Source organism: Leopardus geoffroyi, chromosome B4 (genome assembly GCF_018350155.1).
Source record: "Leopardus geoffroyi isolate Oge1 chromosome B4, O.geoffroyi_Oge1_pat1.0, whole genome shotgun sequence".
Lineage (NCBI taxonomy): Eukaryota > Metazoa > Chordata > Mammalia > Carnivora > Felidae > Leopardus > Leopardus geoffroyi.
This window is the reverse complement of record NC_059341.1, coordinates 39,146,479-39,160,811: the sequence shown is the minus strand read 5'-3', so window position 1 is coordinate 39,160,811 and position 14,333 is coordinate 39,146,479. Positions and strand designations below refer to the sequence as shown.

The following is a 14,333-nucleotide window of genomic DNA, read 5'->3' as shown; positions in this document are numbered from 1 at the left end:
TCCTCGCCCCTGCATCTGCTGACAAGCTGCCCGAGGTGTCTGCGCCGAGCGTGGCCACACTGATACAGCTTTCTAGGAAATAGCCCGGGAGGGGGAGGGGAGGGGAGGGGGGCAAGGGAGGGATTAGGTCTGGCTCCCCCTCTCTCCCCCTGCGCAAACAACACCACCCCTTCCTTTCCTCGGAGGCCCAAGACTTCCACCCAGTGTCCTTCGCTTGCATCCTCGCCGACCCCTCGGGGTTCACGCCTCACCCGCCAGCCAGGGCTTTCTCCCCGGGAGCAGGGTTGTGGTGGAGATGCTGCCAGCCTAGTCGGCTCAGACATGTGCTCAAATGCATCCCGGGGTCAACGCTGCTTTTACAGGGGATATAGTGGCGTTTCCTCACCTCCTTCCTCCCACCACCCCCGCCCCCACGACTTTCAGTGTTATTTCACTTTGGGGGGATGGGGAGGGAGCCCAGAGCCCCCAGCAAGTTGGCCGAACTGGCACGTGCAGCGAGCATGGCGTGGGTCAGGGCCCTGGAAACACCATGGTCAGCTGTGCACCTCCTTCACCGAGAAAGGGGGCCCAAACCGGGACGTGGAGAGTTAGCGGGGCGGGAGGGGGGGGCGAGCTGGGTGAGCTGTTCACTAGATTCCCTGAAAGAAGGGGCCGAAGTGGAATTGAGAAGGCCGGGAGTGAATAAACCAGAGGTGCAAGCGATTTGCTCAGGCCCTGAAGCGAGCCCCTTTAAACGAGGGTGGGGCGGAAGGGGTGGGGGGGGGACGAAGGGGGGGGCATATCTCTTTAAAGTGTGAGTAAGAGTTTGGGGCGCCGTCTCCCCTCCCTCTATTTGCATAGCCAATAGCTCTGGGGCTCCTGCTACTGCGCGCTGATTGTTACCGGGCAGATTACTTTTTTTCTTTTTTTTTCTTTTTTTTTTTTCTTTTTTTTTTTTTTTTTTTTTTTTTTTTTTTTTTTAGTAGGACGCGTTCCCCGCTACATCAAAAGGAAGCCAAGGGAGGGCGGAGGGAAAGCGGGGACTGGGGCGGGCGAGGGCTGGGGAGAGGCCGCGGTGCCTCCGACCTTATCAATAGCCGCGGGAATTAGTATCCAATCTACCTTAGGTAAAGAAAGGGGAGGGAAGGGGGCGGGCGAGGAAAATGTCTAATTGCTGTGGAAGCCATTAGCTTTCGGGAAGAAAAAAGCTCAATGAGAAACCCAAGTTGCAACTCAAAATGAAACAGCCCTGCACAGCGGATGACACTCCGGCTAAGTACAGTGTTCCTCGGAATAGAGTCGGTCCCTAACAATTACCTATTGATTTTAGTCAACTTGGACTTCCCGACTCCAGCTTGAGTCACTCCGGATAAATATATTAACTTACATTTTAAGACCCCATAAAGGAATTACTCAAACTTCACCTCAGCCACCAATGAGCGGTTCAAAGAAAGCTGCTGGGGAGGTGGGGGGGGGGGCAGTGGGGGTGAGAGAGGTATTTTTAAAGTATAAATCTAGCCCGACAGGCAAGGACAGAAGTCGGCGAAGGCTTCCAGCCTCTTGACATCACTTGATAACTAACCAAGCACGGTCTTCTCTCCACCTCCCTGCAGGGAAAGCATCCCCAGCCCTGGGGCTCCTGAAATGGGGAGGAGGGGGGAGGGGAAGAGGCGGGTGGTCGTCCTCCCGGCCTGGCCCACCCTGAGGCGGGGGGGGGGGGGGGGGGGGGGGGGAGAGCCTGGGTGGCGACGTCTCGAGTCTCAAAAGCAAGCCGAGGGCCCCTCTAGCCCCTTCCCTCCCCCCGTACCCCTACCCCTGTCTGTCTTCCCGGAGAAATTCCGGCGGGGCGCGGGGTTGGGGGAGCGGCGGCTGGGAGGGGAGGGGCGCAGAGGGGCGCGGGCGGATGCCCCCTCTCCCGCCGGCCTTTGCATTCACTCAGCCCCACGCGGGCGGACGCTTCCCGCGTGGCAGGCTTGCTTCTTCGAGTTCCCCCATTCACTTCCACTTCCTATTACGGACTGTTCCCGAACATTAACCTCGCTTCGAATCCGTCCCCCAGTTGGGTTTCAGTCTCCAACGCACGGGGTGGGGCGTGAGAGGGTGCGGAGGTTGGCAGGAATGTCTCCGGGAGGCTTGGACTGGAAACTGAGTTTTCCCTTTCGGTCGCCACTCCGACCATGTGTTAAAACCTTAATTTTGCTTGTTAAAAAGCACAGCACCTAGCACGCGGGAAAAGGCACGTTGCCTTCTGGGCAAATGTGCGAATTTTCTTTGAGTATAGACTCGGGTTTGGGCGGGGGGGACCCAAGCGCCTATGCTCTGCCTTTTAAGTCAAAACTGGTCCCTGTGGAAAAAGGGGGGAGGGGAATAATGTTGGTTCTTCCTTATCCCCTTTTCACCCTCAAGGAAGAAAAAATCCTGTCCTTCATAGGATCAGTGATAAACTCTGGTGAACATAAGTTTTATTGGACTTTTATTCCCTCCCGTGCAGGCTCCCCACCCCCTGTTCCTCGCGTTTTGGAGTTTCGGTTGGAAAGTGTACAAAACCCTGTAGGTGTAGGGTGCAGCAGGGTGTTGGGTGTTTATAGGCACATTTCTGCAGGAACCTGCAAACACTAAGCACACACACTCCCAAGCTCACCTGGCAGATGCCCGCAGGCCAGGTGATCACGCCGTCGGCTCACAGCTTCCGAGCCGCGCGCTAGTTCGAGCCCCGCTGCTGCGTCGCAGGGGCGATCTAGCCGGGTGGGGGGAGGGGAGTGAGTTCAGGCTCCGGAATGGGTACCATCGCCCTCCCCCGAAGTCCCTGAAAGAGCAGGGCTGTGTCTGTGTTTCTCCATTGAAGGATGGTTAGACAATGAAAACCAAAAACCCGACGGTTACTTCAAAGTAGGTGGCAAGTGACCTAGTCTCAGTTCCCGGCTCCCGGGACACAGGAAAGAGCTAGAGAAGGGAGAGAAAGAGGAATTGGGGAGGGGGGCGGTCACAGGAAAAGAGTGAAAGCAAACTGAAAAAACGTGTGAAAGGGAAAGGTCGGGAACTGGAGGGCGCAGAGCGAGGAAGGTGGGAGGGGACGAGCCAGAGGAGGGCTTCCCAACCTGGGCCCTGGGACTCCAGGTGTGAATACGCTTCCGGGACCCTGCTGCCGTGGCCCCCACGCCCCCCGCCCCGCCGGTCGCCTCTCTGGGGCGCCCGGGGTCCAGCGGGGGGGGGGGGCAGCGTCGGGCCCGGCCCGTGTGTTCAGACTGCCCTTTCGGTGTTTCAGCTCGGACCGGGGCTGTGTGCCTGATGCAGCAGATGCGATAGGCGTGGGTCCCGACGGCTCGCGCCTGCCGTCTGTTCACCCACCTAGCATCTCACTCCCCTCCCTTGGAAAAAAAATAAAAAATAAAAAGATCCGAACTTCCCCCTCTTCCTGTCTGATTCAGCCGCAAGACACGCCTCGAGAGGCCGAAAATAGATCTGGAAATGCATTAGCTTTATAAAAGTTAATTTTCCAATAAGATTTGGGGCGGGGGGCGCCTGGCTCGCGGCGTCGGCGGCGCCCTGCCTCCCCGGAGGAAAAGGAACCGGCCGTCTCGGTGCTTCGCCCTCCTCCCCCCTCCCCTCCCCGGCGCGCCCGGGAGGGGGCCGCTGGGCGGCGGAATCGCGCCTCCGCTCGGGGAGCCACCACGCGGCTTTTTCGCGGAATTTTGACGTCACCCACACGTGGGGGGAAGGGGCTGGGAGAGCTAGAGGAAGCGGCGGGGGAGGGGGCCCGCCGGCAGGGGAGCGGCGCGGGGTGGTTGCGGCGTGTCCGGCACAGCGCGGTGGGCGCACGAGCGGCGGGGCAGGTCCGCGGCCCCCGGCCGGCCGGCGGGGTGGGAGAGGCGGTGCGGGCCTGCCCGCGAGCCGGGGCGGCGACCCTCCTTCCGCACCCTCCCCTCTCCGCCGCCGCCTGCCACCCCCTCCGACTTTATTTTTGCACTTGGAGGTCGGGAGCAGCTCTTGGCTGCAGAAAAAGCTCATTGCTTTGGGTCGTGGTCCGGTTCCGCTCCGTATCGACACCAGACTGAATATCACGACTCCTAAGTCGCGACGCCCCGCCACTCGGCTATTTTCTACCCTCTCTCCTGTGAGGGAGACGGGACAGTGTTTTTCTGTTCTTCGGGGCATGAGTTCTGCGTTTGCTTTTACGCCAGTAGTTTTTCACGCGCGGCATATTCGTTCCTGCCCCCCGCCCCCTTCACCATTTAAACACCAGCTGGGTTGGTCGATGCTCTGCCTCCCGAAAATGGACATGAGCGATATTAGATGAATTTTACTGCACGAGCAGCGAATCCGTCCAGAAATATGCTTGTCAAAGAGTTCCACAAATAGACCGGCAAAAGTGCAGGGCGACTCCCCTCCCACTCTCTGGGTACCCATGTGGTGTCCGTACTCATGAAGAACCTTCTAGACTGCAGGGGCTGGAAACTCCAACTGCAGGCAGAGCCCAAGCACCTTCAATTTCCCCTAAATTTGGGCAAAGCCTTTTTAATCTTTGAGTCCGGGGAGGGGGGGTGAGATCTAAAATATGTCATTTTCTAAACCCACAGTGATAATCCTGATTTTATGCTGAAATTTACAAGGAACTGTAGTGGGATGTGTTTGGGGGGGGGGGCGGAAATAGTAAATGTGAACTTGCTTTTACCTCAATGAGGTAGAGACTGTTGAAAGAGCCAGATGCAGAAAGCTAGGGGCTTCTTTGAAAATGTGGATTTGAGGTGCAATTATTTGTCTCAAATGTAAAGGAAAAGCTTTCTGTCCCAATCAGATATGAAGTGTGAAAGTGTTTCTTTTTTAAGATGACAGAGTTTGGTTGTGAGTATTACTTTCTTCATTCGTTTTAATACATTCCCTCTATTTTTAACTTATTATTTATTTCTTTTTCGTTTAACGGTTGCTGATCTGACCCAAGACACTTTGTTTTGTTTCTTTTGAAAAAAAGAGAAGAGTTAAAATTAGTGATAATATCAATACTTGCTGTTGAAGTTCAGTCTGAGTGAACTGTATGTGAGAGGGCTTGCTTCTGAGTGCCTGATTTTATGGACACTTGGTTTGTTTATACAAAGGTAAAAAAATAGAATAAATTATTGGAAAAAAAAAAAAAAGGAAAGACCCAAAGGAAGTCCTTAAAAAACTTAAGAGATAACTGCCCTTTAAATTTTGCTCCTGCTTAATTTCAGACACCTAAGTTGTGGAAGGTCAAGTTAAGCACTTTGTAGATCTAAATTCTTGGTAAAATGTCAAGACTACCCCTACCAGAAATTTTTTTCGAACAATAGTGATTTTTATTTGTTTTCTAACCACTTCAGTTTTGTCCAAGTTCATTCATTCCCCTTTAAAATATCCACTTTCTGAATGTGATTGAATATTCTTTTGATTTCATGGTTTTATTCAGCTGTGCATAGGTTACAACCAATTTGGAGCAATATAAAATATTTCTAATAAATATTCCTTATTTCATATTTTATTTGGCAATCATTAAACACAAGAATTGCCAGCATCTGCTAGTACAGTGTATAACATAATACTACAACATGCTGAATTCATATTCTCCAAATTTTTAAAAACTAATTAATAAAAACCGGAGAAATAGTTTTCTTGTTGAGGCTTTTGGGATTTATTTGTTTGTTTGTTTTCTGCTGGTGGCAAATTTCAGGGGGCAGATTAAAAATTTTTCTAAAATTATTTTCTTGGTGGTCTTTTGGTGGCATTTAAAAGGAATGAGTTTTGAAATGTGAAAACAGGTTGTTTTAAAATTTTTATAATTTTCAAAATGTGCACCTCTGGAGAGATATATTCTTTCTATTTTAGGACTGACCTGAAAGCAAGCAGTTTGTATAAGTGTGCTTGACAATCCAAGCGAGGTTGGATTTAGGCTCTTAGGAGGAATGCACTTCCTCTTTGCTCAGCCTTAAGTAAGGGCATCTGCTCTTACATGAACTTGAAACAAAATCTGTGCCTGTGCATTGTGTAAACAACTTAGGAAAGCACAAATCCAAAGCAGAGGGGTTTATGTGGAAGGTGAAATTAGAGCAAAAAGTCCTAATTTATTTCTGCTGTTAGCCATCTCATATCACACTTTCATTGTGGTCCCTTTAAGTATAAACCAAATACTTCTTTCTTTGTGATGTACAGAGGTGAGTTCCTTCAAGCTCTATTTAGTGATGATGTTGATGATGATAAGAATTCCCCTGTCTCCTTCTTTCAATGAGTGTATGTGTGAGCCTTCACATTATTTTTCTCTAAAAATTGTCATCAAATTGTAAGAAAAAAGTTATGAATACCAAGTGAAGTTTTTGTCCTGGGAAATAACACCAAAAGCATTCAGTTTTGCACTTTTGAAAATAAAAAGTCACCAAAATTTAGTAGACCTATTGCTTAGGGGGAGAGAAAAACATACAAGATTAAAAAGGAGCAAGAAAATTCCTTTACCTAACTTCCAAATCCTTTCCTTCATCGTGCCCACATATGTTTCCATTTTTGAGAGCAGCCAGCCAGTCTGTCAGGCAAATGCAGACCCAGGACCAAAACTTTTTCCTGGTGTCAAGGAAGATGTCCTGAAGAAAATGGTTTAGGTTAGTTTACATAAGATTTCAGATGAAATGTCTTACATATGGCCACCAATTATTTCAGGATCATGAAACATTATTTTAAAAAAATATTTTGAGAGAAGGGAGTCTAGACCTGTACAGGCCATTCTGTGTGGGGATCTTCCTGAAATCACTTAAACTCAGGAAATTTAGCTGTATCAAGTAACTGCACGAGATCGCTACTGTGTGATTCCAATAAACTGGGCTAATCGTAAGTTTTTCTGCCCCCCCCCATTTCTGAATATGTTTTTCTAGTGCTTCTGTTTTTAAATAAAGTGGTGTATCTAATTAAAAATTTCCCTAACAAAATACTGAAGAAGGCTCAAATTTACTTGCCTTTGTACAAGAAAAGTTCATATAAATACTCTTTGTAGTGTAATTGCCAGCAATTTTTTGTCATCTAGCAGATGATGTAAGTCAGTCAGTAATAGAACTCTGGTGAAATTGGCTACACTTGGGATGAAAATCATACTTACCCCAAGAAATCAAAATCTCACCTTCTATTTAGACACTTAAGACTATACCTAGGCTGCCTGTATGTTTCACTGAACGGAAATCTTTCAGATTGAGGAAAGCCTTGTTCTCTACTGTAGTTTAGATGCAGTCTTGCTTAGAAACGGGAATGTACTGTAGGACCTCATGACATTTTGTCCAGTCACAGAATATGCCTCTGTGTCTAGGAGCCTGCAGTTGAAATTCTATATTGTATTCACGCTGAGCAATCACATATGTGTTAAACTGATTACATCACAGGTCTGTATATATCAGAGCATGTCGGGGGCATACTTCAGATTTGTGAGGTAGAATTTTAATGGTTTAAATGGAGGAGTCAAACATGCAGAAGTTTCTGTGCTTTGGAGAATGTCTTTAGCTTTTGTGATTTATTCATTCATATTTTTAAATAAAAACTGAGTCCTTACTACGTGCCAAACAGTGTGCTAGGCATTGGGAACGTAGTGGGCATACAGTTAGACACTCAGTGAATGTTTTGGAAGGCAGGCAGGAGAGAAAAAAGAGTTGAAGAATACAGTCCCTAACTCTGAAAAGTACATTTTCTAGTGGGTAAGCATGAGAAATGAGTGCTTTAAAAATAATAAATTATAGAGCAAAAGACATAGAATAAGATGCTGTGTTTTACCCATCTTACACAACCCACCTTAAGCCAGGGACGTGGAAATTTATCTTCCCTTTAACACTCGATCTAATCAAGTAGTTATTACTTGAATTACATAGTGTTTTTTACAGTGTTCTTAAATTATTCTTAAATTATGTTCTTAATTTGTCTATACTCTACTGGAGCTAGTTGGTTGGATGTCTGGGTTACATGTTTGGGGTCTGGTTAGTCCTTTTAAAGTTGCCAAAGATAGAGCTGCTTTCTTGGTCCATCATTCTGAGAACATTCCTTTCTTTGAGTAGCTGTATTTCCCAGAGCATCTGTTTCTCGTCTGAATGAATCCTCGTTGAATCCGACAGGGTATTGATTAGTGTTTCACTCCTTTGGTTAAGAAGTTGAGGTCAGAGTAGCTCATTTACTTGTCCCTAGTCACCCAGACGTTGATAGAGCAAAATATAGACCTCTAATTAGTAGCCTGGATGTCTTCTAAAATTGATGCATAAAATAGTGTCCTCATGGCATCACGTTGGTGAAACGGCACTAGGCTAGAATTCAGAATATTTGCATTCTGGTTCCTACTTTGCTACCAAGCAGTACTGTGACGTTCAGGTACCTTAAATATTTCTATTTTCACAGCTCCCCATCTACAAACTTAGCTAGCTATAGTAAATGATCATTAAGATCCCTTTCAGCTTAAAGTTTTTGTTATGTTCCCATGGCTTTATCATCACCATCATCGTCATCATCATCATCATCATCATCATCAAAATAGGAATTATATCTTATAGCATCTTTTATATATTTTATGTTTTACATAACAATTCTTAAATTGTGAATTTGGGCATAGTCTCCCTCCCTAAGTATTCGGGAGATGTTAACTCATCACAGATTGGAACCTTTAAAATTCAGTTCCCCTTATAGGCAGGCACTTTGATGCATGTTGTCAGCTAATAGAGAATACCGTTTTCCTAATCCTAAATTAATAGAATAGGGATGGCAGTCTTCAAAAAATATATGGAATGTAAAAATATATAGAGGATGTAAAAATACATGAAACATATATCTGTTCCAGAGTGCTTAAGGAAATCCTAGCACATGGGTTAAACTAACCAAATGCTTTATTCCTACAACTCAAACACAGTCCCCATTAGAGCACATATAAACATATAGTTTTGAATGGACCCTAACTTGCAGGTCCTTCTTTAGGTAACTAAGAGATGGCTCAGTGCCTTATGGGAATCTTTAAATGAGATTTATTCTGAGCTATGCATCAGATCTCCTGTGCATCAGGTGGCTTCTTTGGTGGAAAAGGAGTACAGCAAATTTCAAGAGTTGCCATCTTTACACAAGATATCCATCCCTGCTTTCTGGAGTGTCCTAATAACTAAGAATGAGCAAATAAGGCTTTCTGCTGGGTCCTACTTTTCTTCCTCACTTTTCAAAGCTTTGAACATGTGAGAAACTTCATTCTTTGGGATTATTTGTACTCCAGTGAAATCTACTTAGATTTAAACTATCGGGGCGCTTGGGTAGCTCAGTCAGTTAAGCATCTGACTTTGGTTCAGGTCATGATCTCACAGTTCGTGAGTTCGAGCCCTGCGTCGGGCTCTGTCCTGACAGCTCAGAGCCTGGAGCCTGCTTCTGAGTGTGTGTCTCTCTCTCTCTGCCCCTACTCAGCTTACACTCTGTCTCTGTCTCTCAAAAATAAATAAACATTAAAATATTGGTTAATAAAATGATTTAAATTATCTGCTTTATAAAATTATGTGTTTGTAGACATGTTTCCTTCTTAAAATGTGGCTACTGAGAAAGAGAAACTTGTAATGAATAAACAGATACACTTGGAATAGTTTCTAGACAGTGTTCTATATAATTTTTTTAATGTGTGATATGTGGGCCGGTGAAGAGAGCACTGGGCTTGGAGATGGAAGGGGTGGGTTCTGTCCCCATTGTGCCACAAACTATGTAAATTAGGCCAAGACTTATATGGGATGACAACATTTTAGGGTTGGAAGAGACCTCCATGGGTCTCCCAGTCCATACCCTATCTGTCACAGAGGAACCTCTTTAGAGTGTCCCTGAAAGGTAAAGATGATGCCTTTGCTCACACATTTCTGCTGATGAGAACCTCATGTCCTCTAAGGTATCTTCATTGTCTATTCTATGTTTATACAGTGCTTAATAGGTTGGACAAGACACTTCAGAGGCTAAACTCAGTAGCATTGGTGTCTACTTACTATCAGTGGGTCTTGAACTAGGTCCTTTGCCTTATAGGATCTTCCCAAGAACCATGTGCCATTATGATCCCAAAGGATAACAGGTTAAATGACTTGTTGAAGATCACAAAGCTAGTCAGGTGCCCAGAATTTTCTGCTTCCTGGCAATTTCTGCCCACAAATGGTGTCTTTGACCTCTGACACAAGGCAGATTGGCCATCTTCCTCATTTATGCTAACAGTTGGTCAGATACTTGAAAATGCCATCTCTTCATCCATTCTCCCCTAGGCTAGGTTACTCTTTCCCTTCAGCTCTTCAGTCGGATGCTAGTCCCTTATTAGCAGGCTGTCCTCCTCTGGATCCTGACTAGGTCACTGATATCCATCTTACAGTATGGTGTATTTCTTAGCATGTGACTAATGAGAAGAGCAAAGTGTAGCAAGTCCAGAAACCGGCAGACCATTAGAGTGGTTACGAAGAAACACACTAGGGCCATGAGCCACATTTGCCTTCCCTCACCCACTTTTCTGGTACCACTTTTCTGGCATCCCCAGTACTATTGAGGCATACTAGTCTAGACAGGAAATAGAAAATGCTTATCTCATCTTCTGGAGGCTGGTTTTGTAATGAAACCCACAATTGCACTCCATTTTCTCATCTATAAATTGGGTGAATTAAACTACAGATGATCTTATGTTTTGTGGCCCCAGGGAACAAAACTAGTGTCTCTGATAAAACATCAAAAGGAGGAATATTTCTGCTCATATAATGAGCTTTCCCTACAATACATTCCAACACAGCAAGGGTTACCTCCCAGGATTAATTAAAGGACCTATAGGAACTCATTAGGGTGTTACAAGAGGATTGATGAGTCATTTATTTGCTCTGAGCTTGGGTTTCCTCATCTGTAAGATGGGGATAGTAACATCTACTGAGGAGACTGATTGTAAAGAGTAAAGGTTGTGTGCTTAGCACAGTGCCCTGGCATACAGTAAATACTGAGATCAAGCTAAGTCAAACTCTACTGTGTCATATTCTTTTAGAATCAGTTCAGCTCTGGTAGATGGTATTATTAATGTCTTTCATCTACTCTATGAAATCATGAACCTTTCTGTCCCAGATGTCACCTCTGGGGTATCTCCACCCACTTTTTACCACCACCATGGGTCAGTGACTCAGTGGCTGCTGCCAACATGGCTTGGTCACACATGTAATCATGTAGTCACATGTAGTCCATAGTAGACTCCAAATTACCTTGTCCTCAGAGAGACACATACTGAGAGGTAACCTTCCAAAGTGAATAGGAAGGATAGGGGAAAACCCATCCACACAATCATAGATGTGGAAAGAACCTTACACATCAAACCCAGTGTTTATTAAAGTGAGGTAGTTGAGATGAATGGATAAAGAAGATGTGGTTTCAGGGGCCTGGGTGGTTCAGTTGGTTAACCGTCCGACTTCGGCTCCAGTCATGACCTCACGGTTTGTGGGTTCGAGCCCTGCATTGGGCTCTGTGCTGACAGCTCGGAGCCTGGAGCCCACTTCAGATTCTGTATCTCCCTCTCTCTCTCTGCTCCTCCCCCACTCATGTTCTGTCTCTCTCTCTCTGTCTCAAAAATAAATAAACATTAAAAAAATTTTTTTTTAAAAGATGTGGTTTATATGTACAATGGAATACTACTTGCCAATGAGAAAGAATGAAATCTGGCCATTTGTAGCAACGTGGATGGAACTGGAGGGTATTATGCTAAGTGAAATAAGTCAGGCAGAGAAAGACAGATACTGTATATTTTCACTCATATGTGGAACCTGAGAAACTTAACAGAAGACCATGGGGGAGGGGAAGGGGAAAAAAAAGTTACAAGAGAGGGAGGGAGGCAAACCATAAGAGACTCTTAAATACTGAGAACAAACTGAGGGTTGATGGGGGTGGGGGAGGGGAGAAAGTGGGTGATGGCCATTGAGGAGGGCACCTGTTGGGATGAGCACTGGGTATTGTATGGAAACCAATGTGACAATAAATTATATTTAATATGTATAAAAAAAAACCAAAGTGAAGTAGTTGGTACATGGAGGACCATTGTGTATTTTAATGGTTTGATATTTATTTTAATGAGTATTAGAAGAAAATGTAACATATCAAACTGATGATTTGGCAAATACTATATTAGTGTTGAGAAAAGGAATCAGTTTTTTTATTATTTATTTATTTATGTATTTATAGTTTTAATGTTTACTTTTGAGAGAGAGAGAGAAAGAGAGGGAGAGAATGCAAGTGGGGGAGGGGCAGAGAGAGAGAGAGAGAGAGAGGGAGACATCGAATCTGAAGCAGGCTCCAGGCTCTCAGCTGTCAGAGTAGAACCCCACACCGGGCTCAAATTCATGAATGGTGAGATCATGACCTGAGCTGAAGTCAGAAGCTTAACCAACTGAGTCACCCAGGTGCCCCGGAATCAATTTTTTTTTAAAGTTAAACTTACCAGGGCCCCTAGGTGGCTCAGTCAGTTGAGTGTCTGACTTCAGCTCAGGTCACAATCTCATGGTTTGTGAGTTCAAGCCCTGCATCAGGCTCGCTGCTGTCAGCATAGAGCCTGCTTCATATCCTCTGCCCCCCTCTCTCTCTGCCCCTGCCCTGCTCTCACACTCTCTCAACAATGAATAAACATTAAAAAAAACTATAAATCAAATTAAATTGACAAAGTGGGATATAGATATGGGGAGTTTAAAATCAGGAAGGTTGTATATAAATAAAGTTTGGGAGACAAACTCCAAACTCCGGTTCTTCCGTGGAAAACTAAGGGATAGCATCTCACTTACACCCACAATCATGTGGCATGTTAGTGACAGTGCTGGGATTAAAGTAGCGCCCTTCACTTTAAAAACTAAAGAGGTTAAGGGGTGCCTGGGTGGCCTAGTCTGTCAAGTGTCAGACCCTTTGTTTCAGTTCAGGTCGTGATCTCACAGTTCATGAGTTTGAGCCCCATGTCAGTCTCTGTGCTGACAGCATGGAGCCTGCTTGGGATTTCTCTTCCCCTCTCTCTCTTCCCCTCCCTGGATCGCTCTCTCTCTCTCTCTCTCTCTCTCTCTGTCTCTCTCTCTCTCTTTCTTTCTTTCTCTCTCTCTCTCTCTCAAAAAATAAATAAACATTAAAAAAGTAAATAAAACTAAAGTTAATACTTTGCATGGATCTTTTCATTTAAACTATATCGTTACAATTTCCCTATTCTTGTTTCTTCTGTCAGTATTTTATTGTGTTTCACAAACTTATTCTGTTCTCTGAATGGCCTTAGATACTTACTGCTCATTTTAATTTTAATGATTTTCCCGACTTTGAAGTTTTGCACTGGGTACCTTGCTTTTTACCAGATCATAACTGCCTGTGACTTTTACCTGTCCAAGTAGGTTTTCCTTTTGTCCTGTCACCCGTCCAAACTTCTCTGCCTTTTTAAAGGCAGAGAAATGTCATTATTTGACTTATTTGGCAGTTCTCTGGAAAAGCTGCAATCTCAGGGTTTGTCATTATCTGACCTGAGTCAGAGCTTGCTTTCTGTGAACAGCCTTATCGCCAGCATGTTCGTCCAAAACAATCAATTGCAGTCGTTTAACATTCCAACCACCTGAGGTGGCAATACCCATTGGGTTTAATAAGAGGCTGGCTAAAAAAAATTAAGGAACACTGGAACATGTGCTGTCCACAGGGGCTTTGAAAAGCTCTGATATGTTCTTGGGAATCTAAAAGGCTACATTCATGTGCATGGCTTTGCATGTGCCCAGGAAAGACCTGAGAAAGCCCTAATTACTTGCCACCAGCTGATCTTGAGCATCTGTGCAAACAGGAAGTGATAGCTAAGGTAGAGTGTTAAACTGCCTACCAGATTGTTGAAGGTATGCCCACACATACACTAGAGTCCCTTGGCAAAGGCTAAGAGACATATTGGTTCAAGGCATTTAAGGAAGTCTCCGTCCAATCATTATTTGACCATGAAGCAAGCTAAACAGACTTCCATGGTTGGGCATGACCAAGAATACAGATTTTACAGAATTAGTCAGGAAAATCACTAGGCAAACAAACAGCAACAAAAGCAATAAACCTGGTACCATGTGTTTGTGAGTAGTGGTGGGAAGATCTGATTTGCAGAGTTGCTACCTTATATTATTTCAGATGTCTAGTTTTCAATAAAAAGTTATAAGACACACAGAAAAACAGGACAATACGACCAATACACAGGATAAAAAACAATCCATAGAAGCCATTCCCAAGGCATCCCAGATATTGCATTTATTAGACAAAGATATTAAATCAGTTATTTAAAGTATAAATAGGTTCAAAGCACTAAACTATCTCTAAAGAATTAGAGTATAAAAATAGAAAATATCAATAAAGATAAAAATTATTAAAAATATCCA

General features: G+C 44.9%; 1 long non-coding RNA gene across 4 annotated transcripts in view; it reads left to right on the top strand.

The window, feature by feature from the left end:
• The window catches only part of LOC123591186, a 66,339-nt gene that overhangs the window by 2,800 nt on the left and 49,206 nt on the right, over window positions 1–14,333 (top strand). The window lies entirely within an intron of this gene.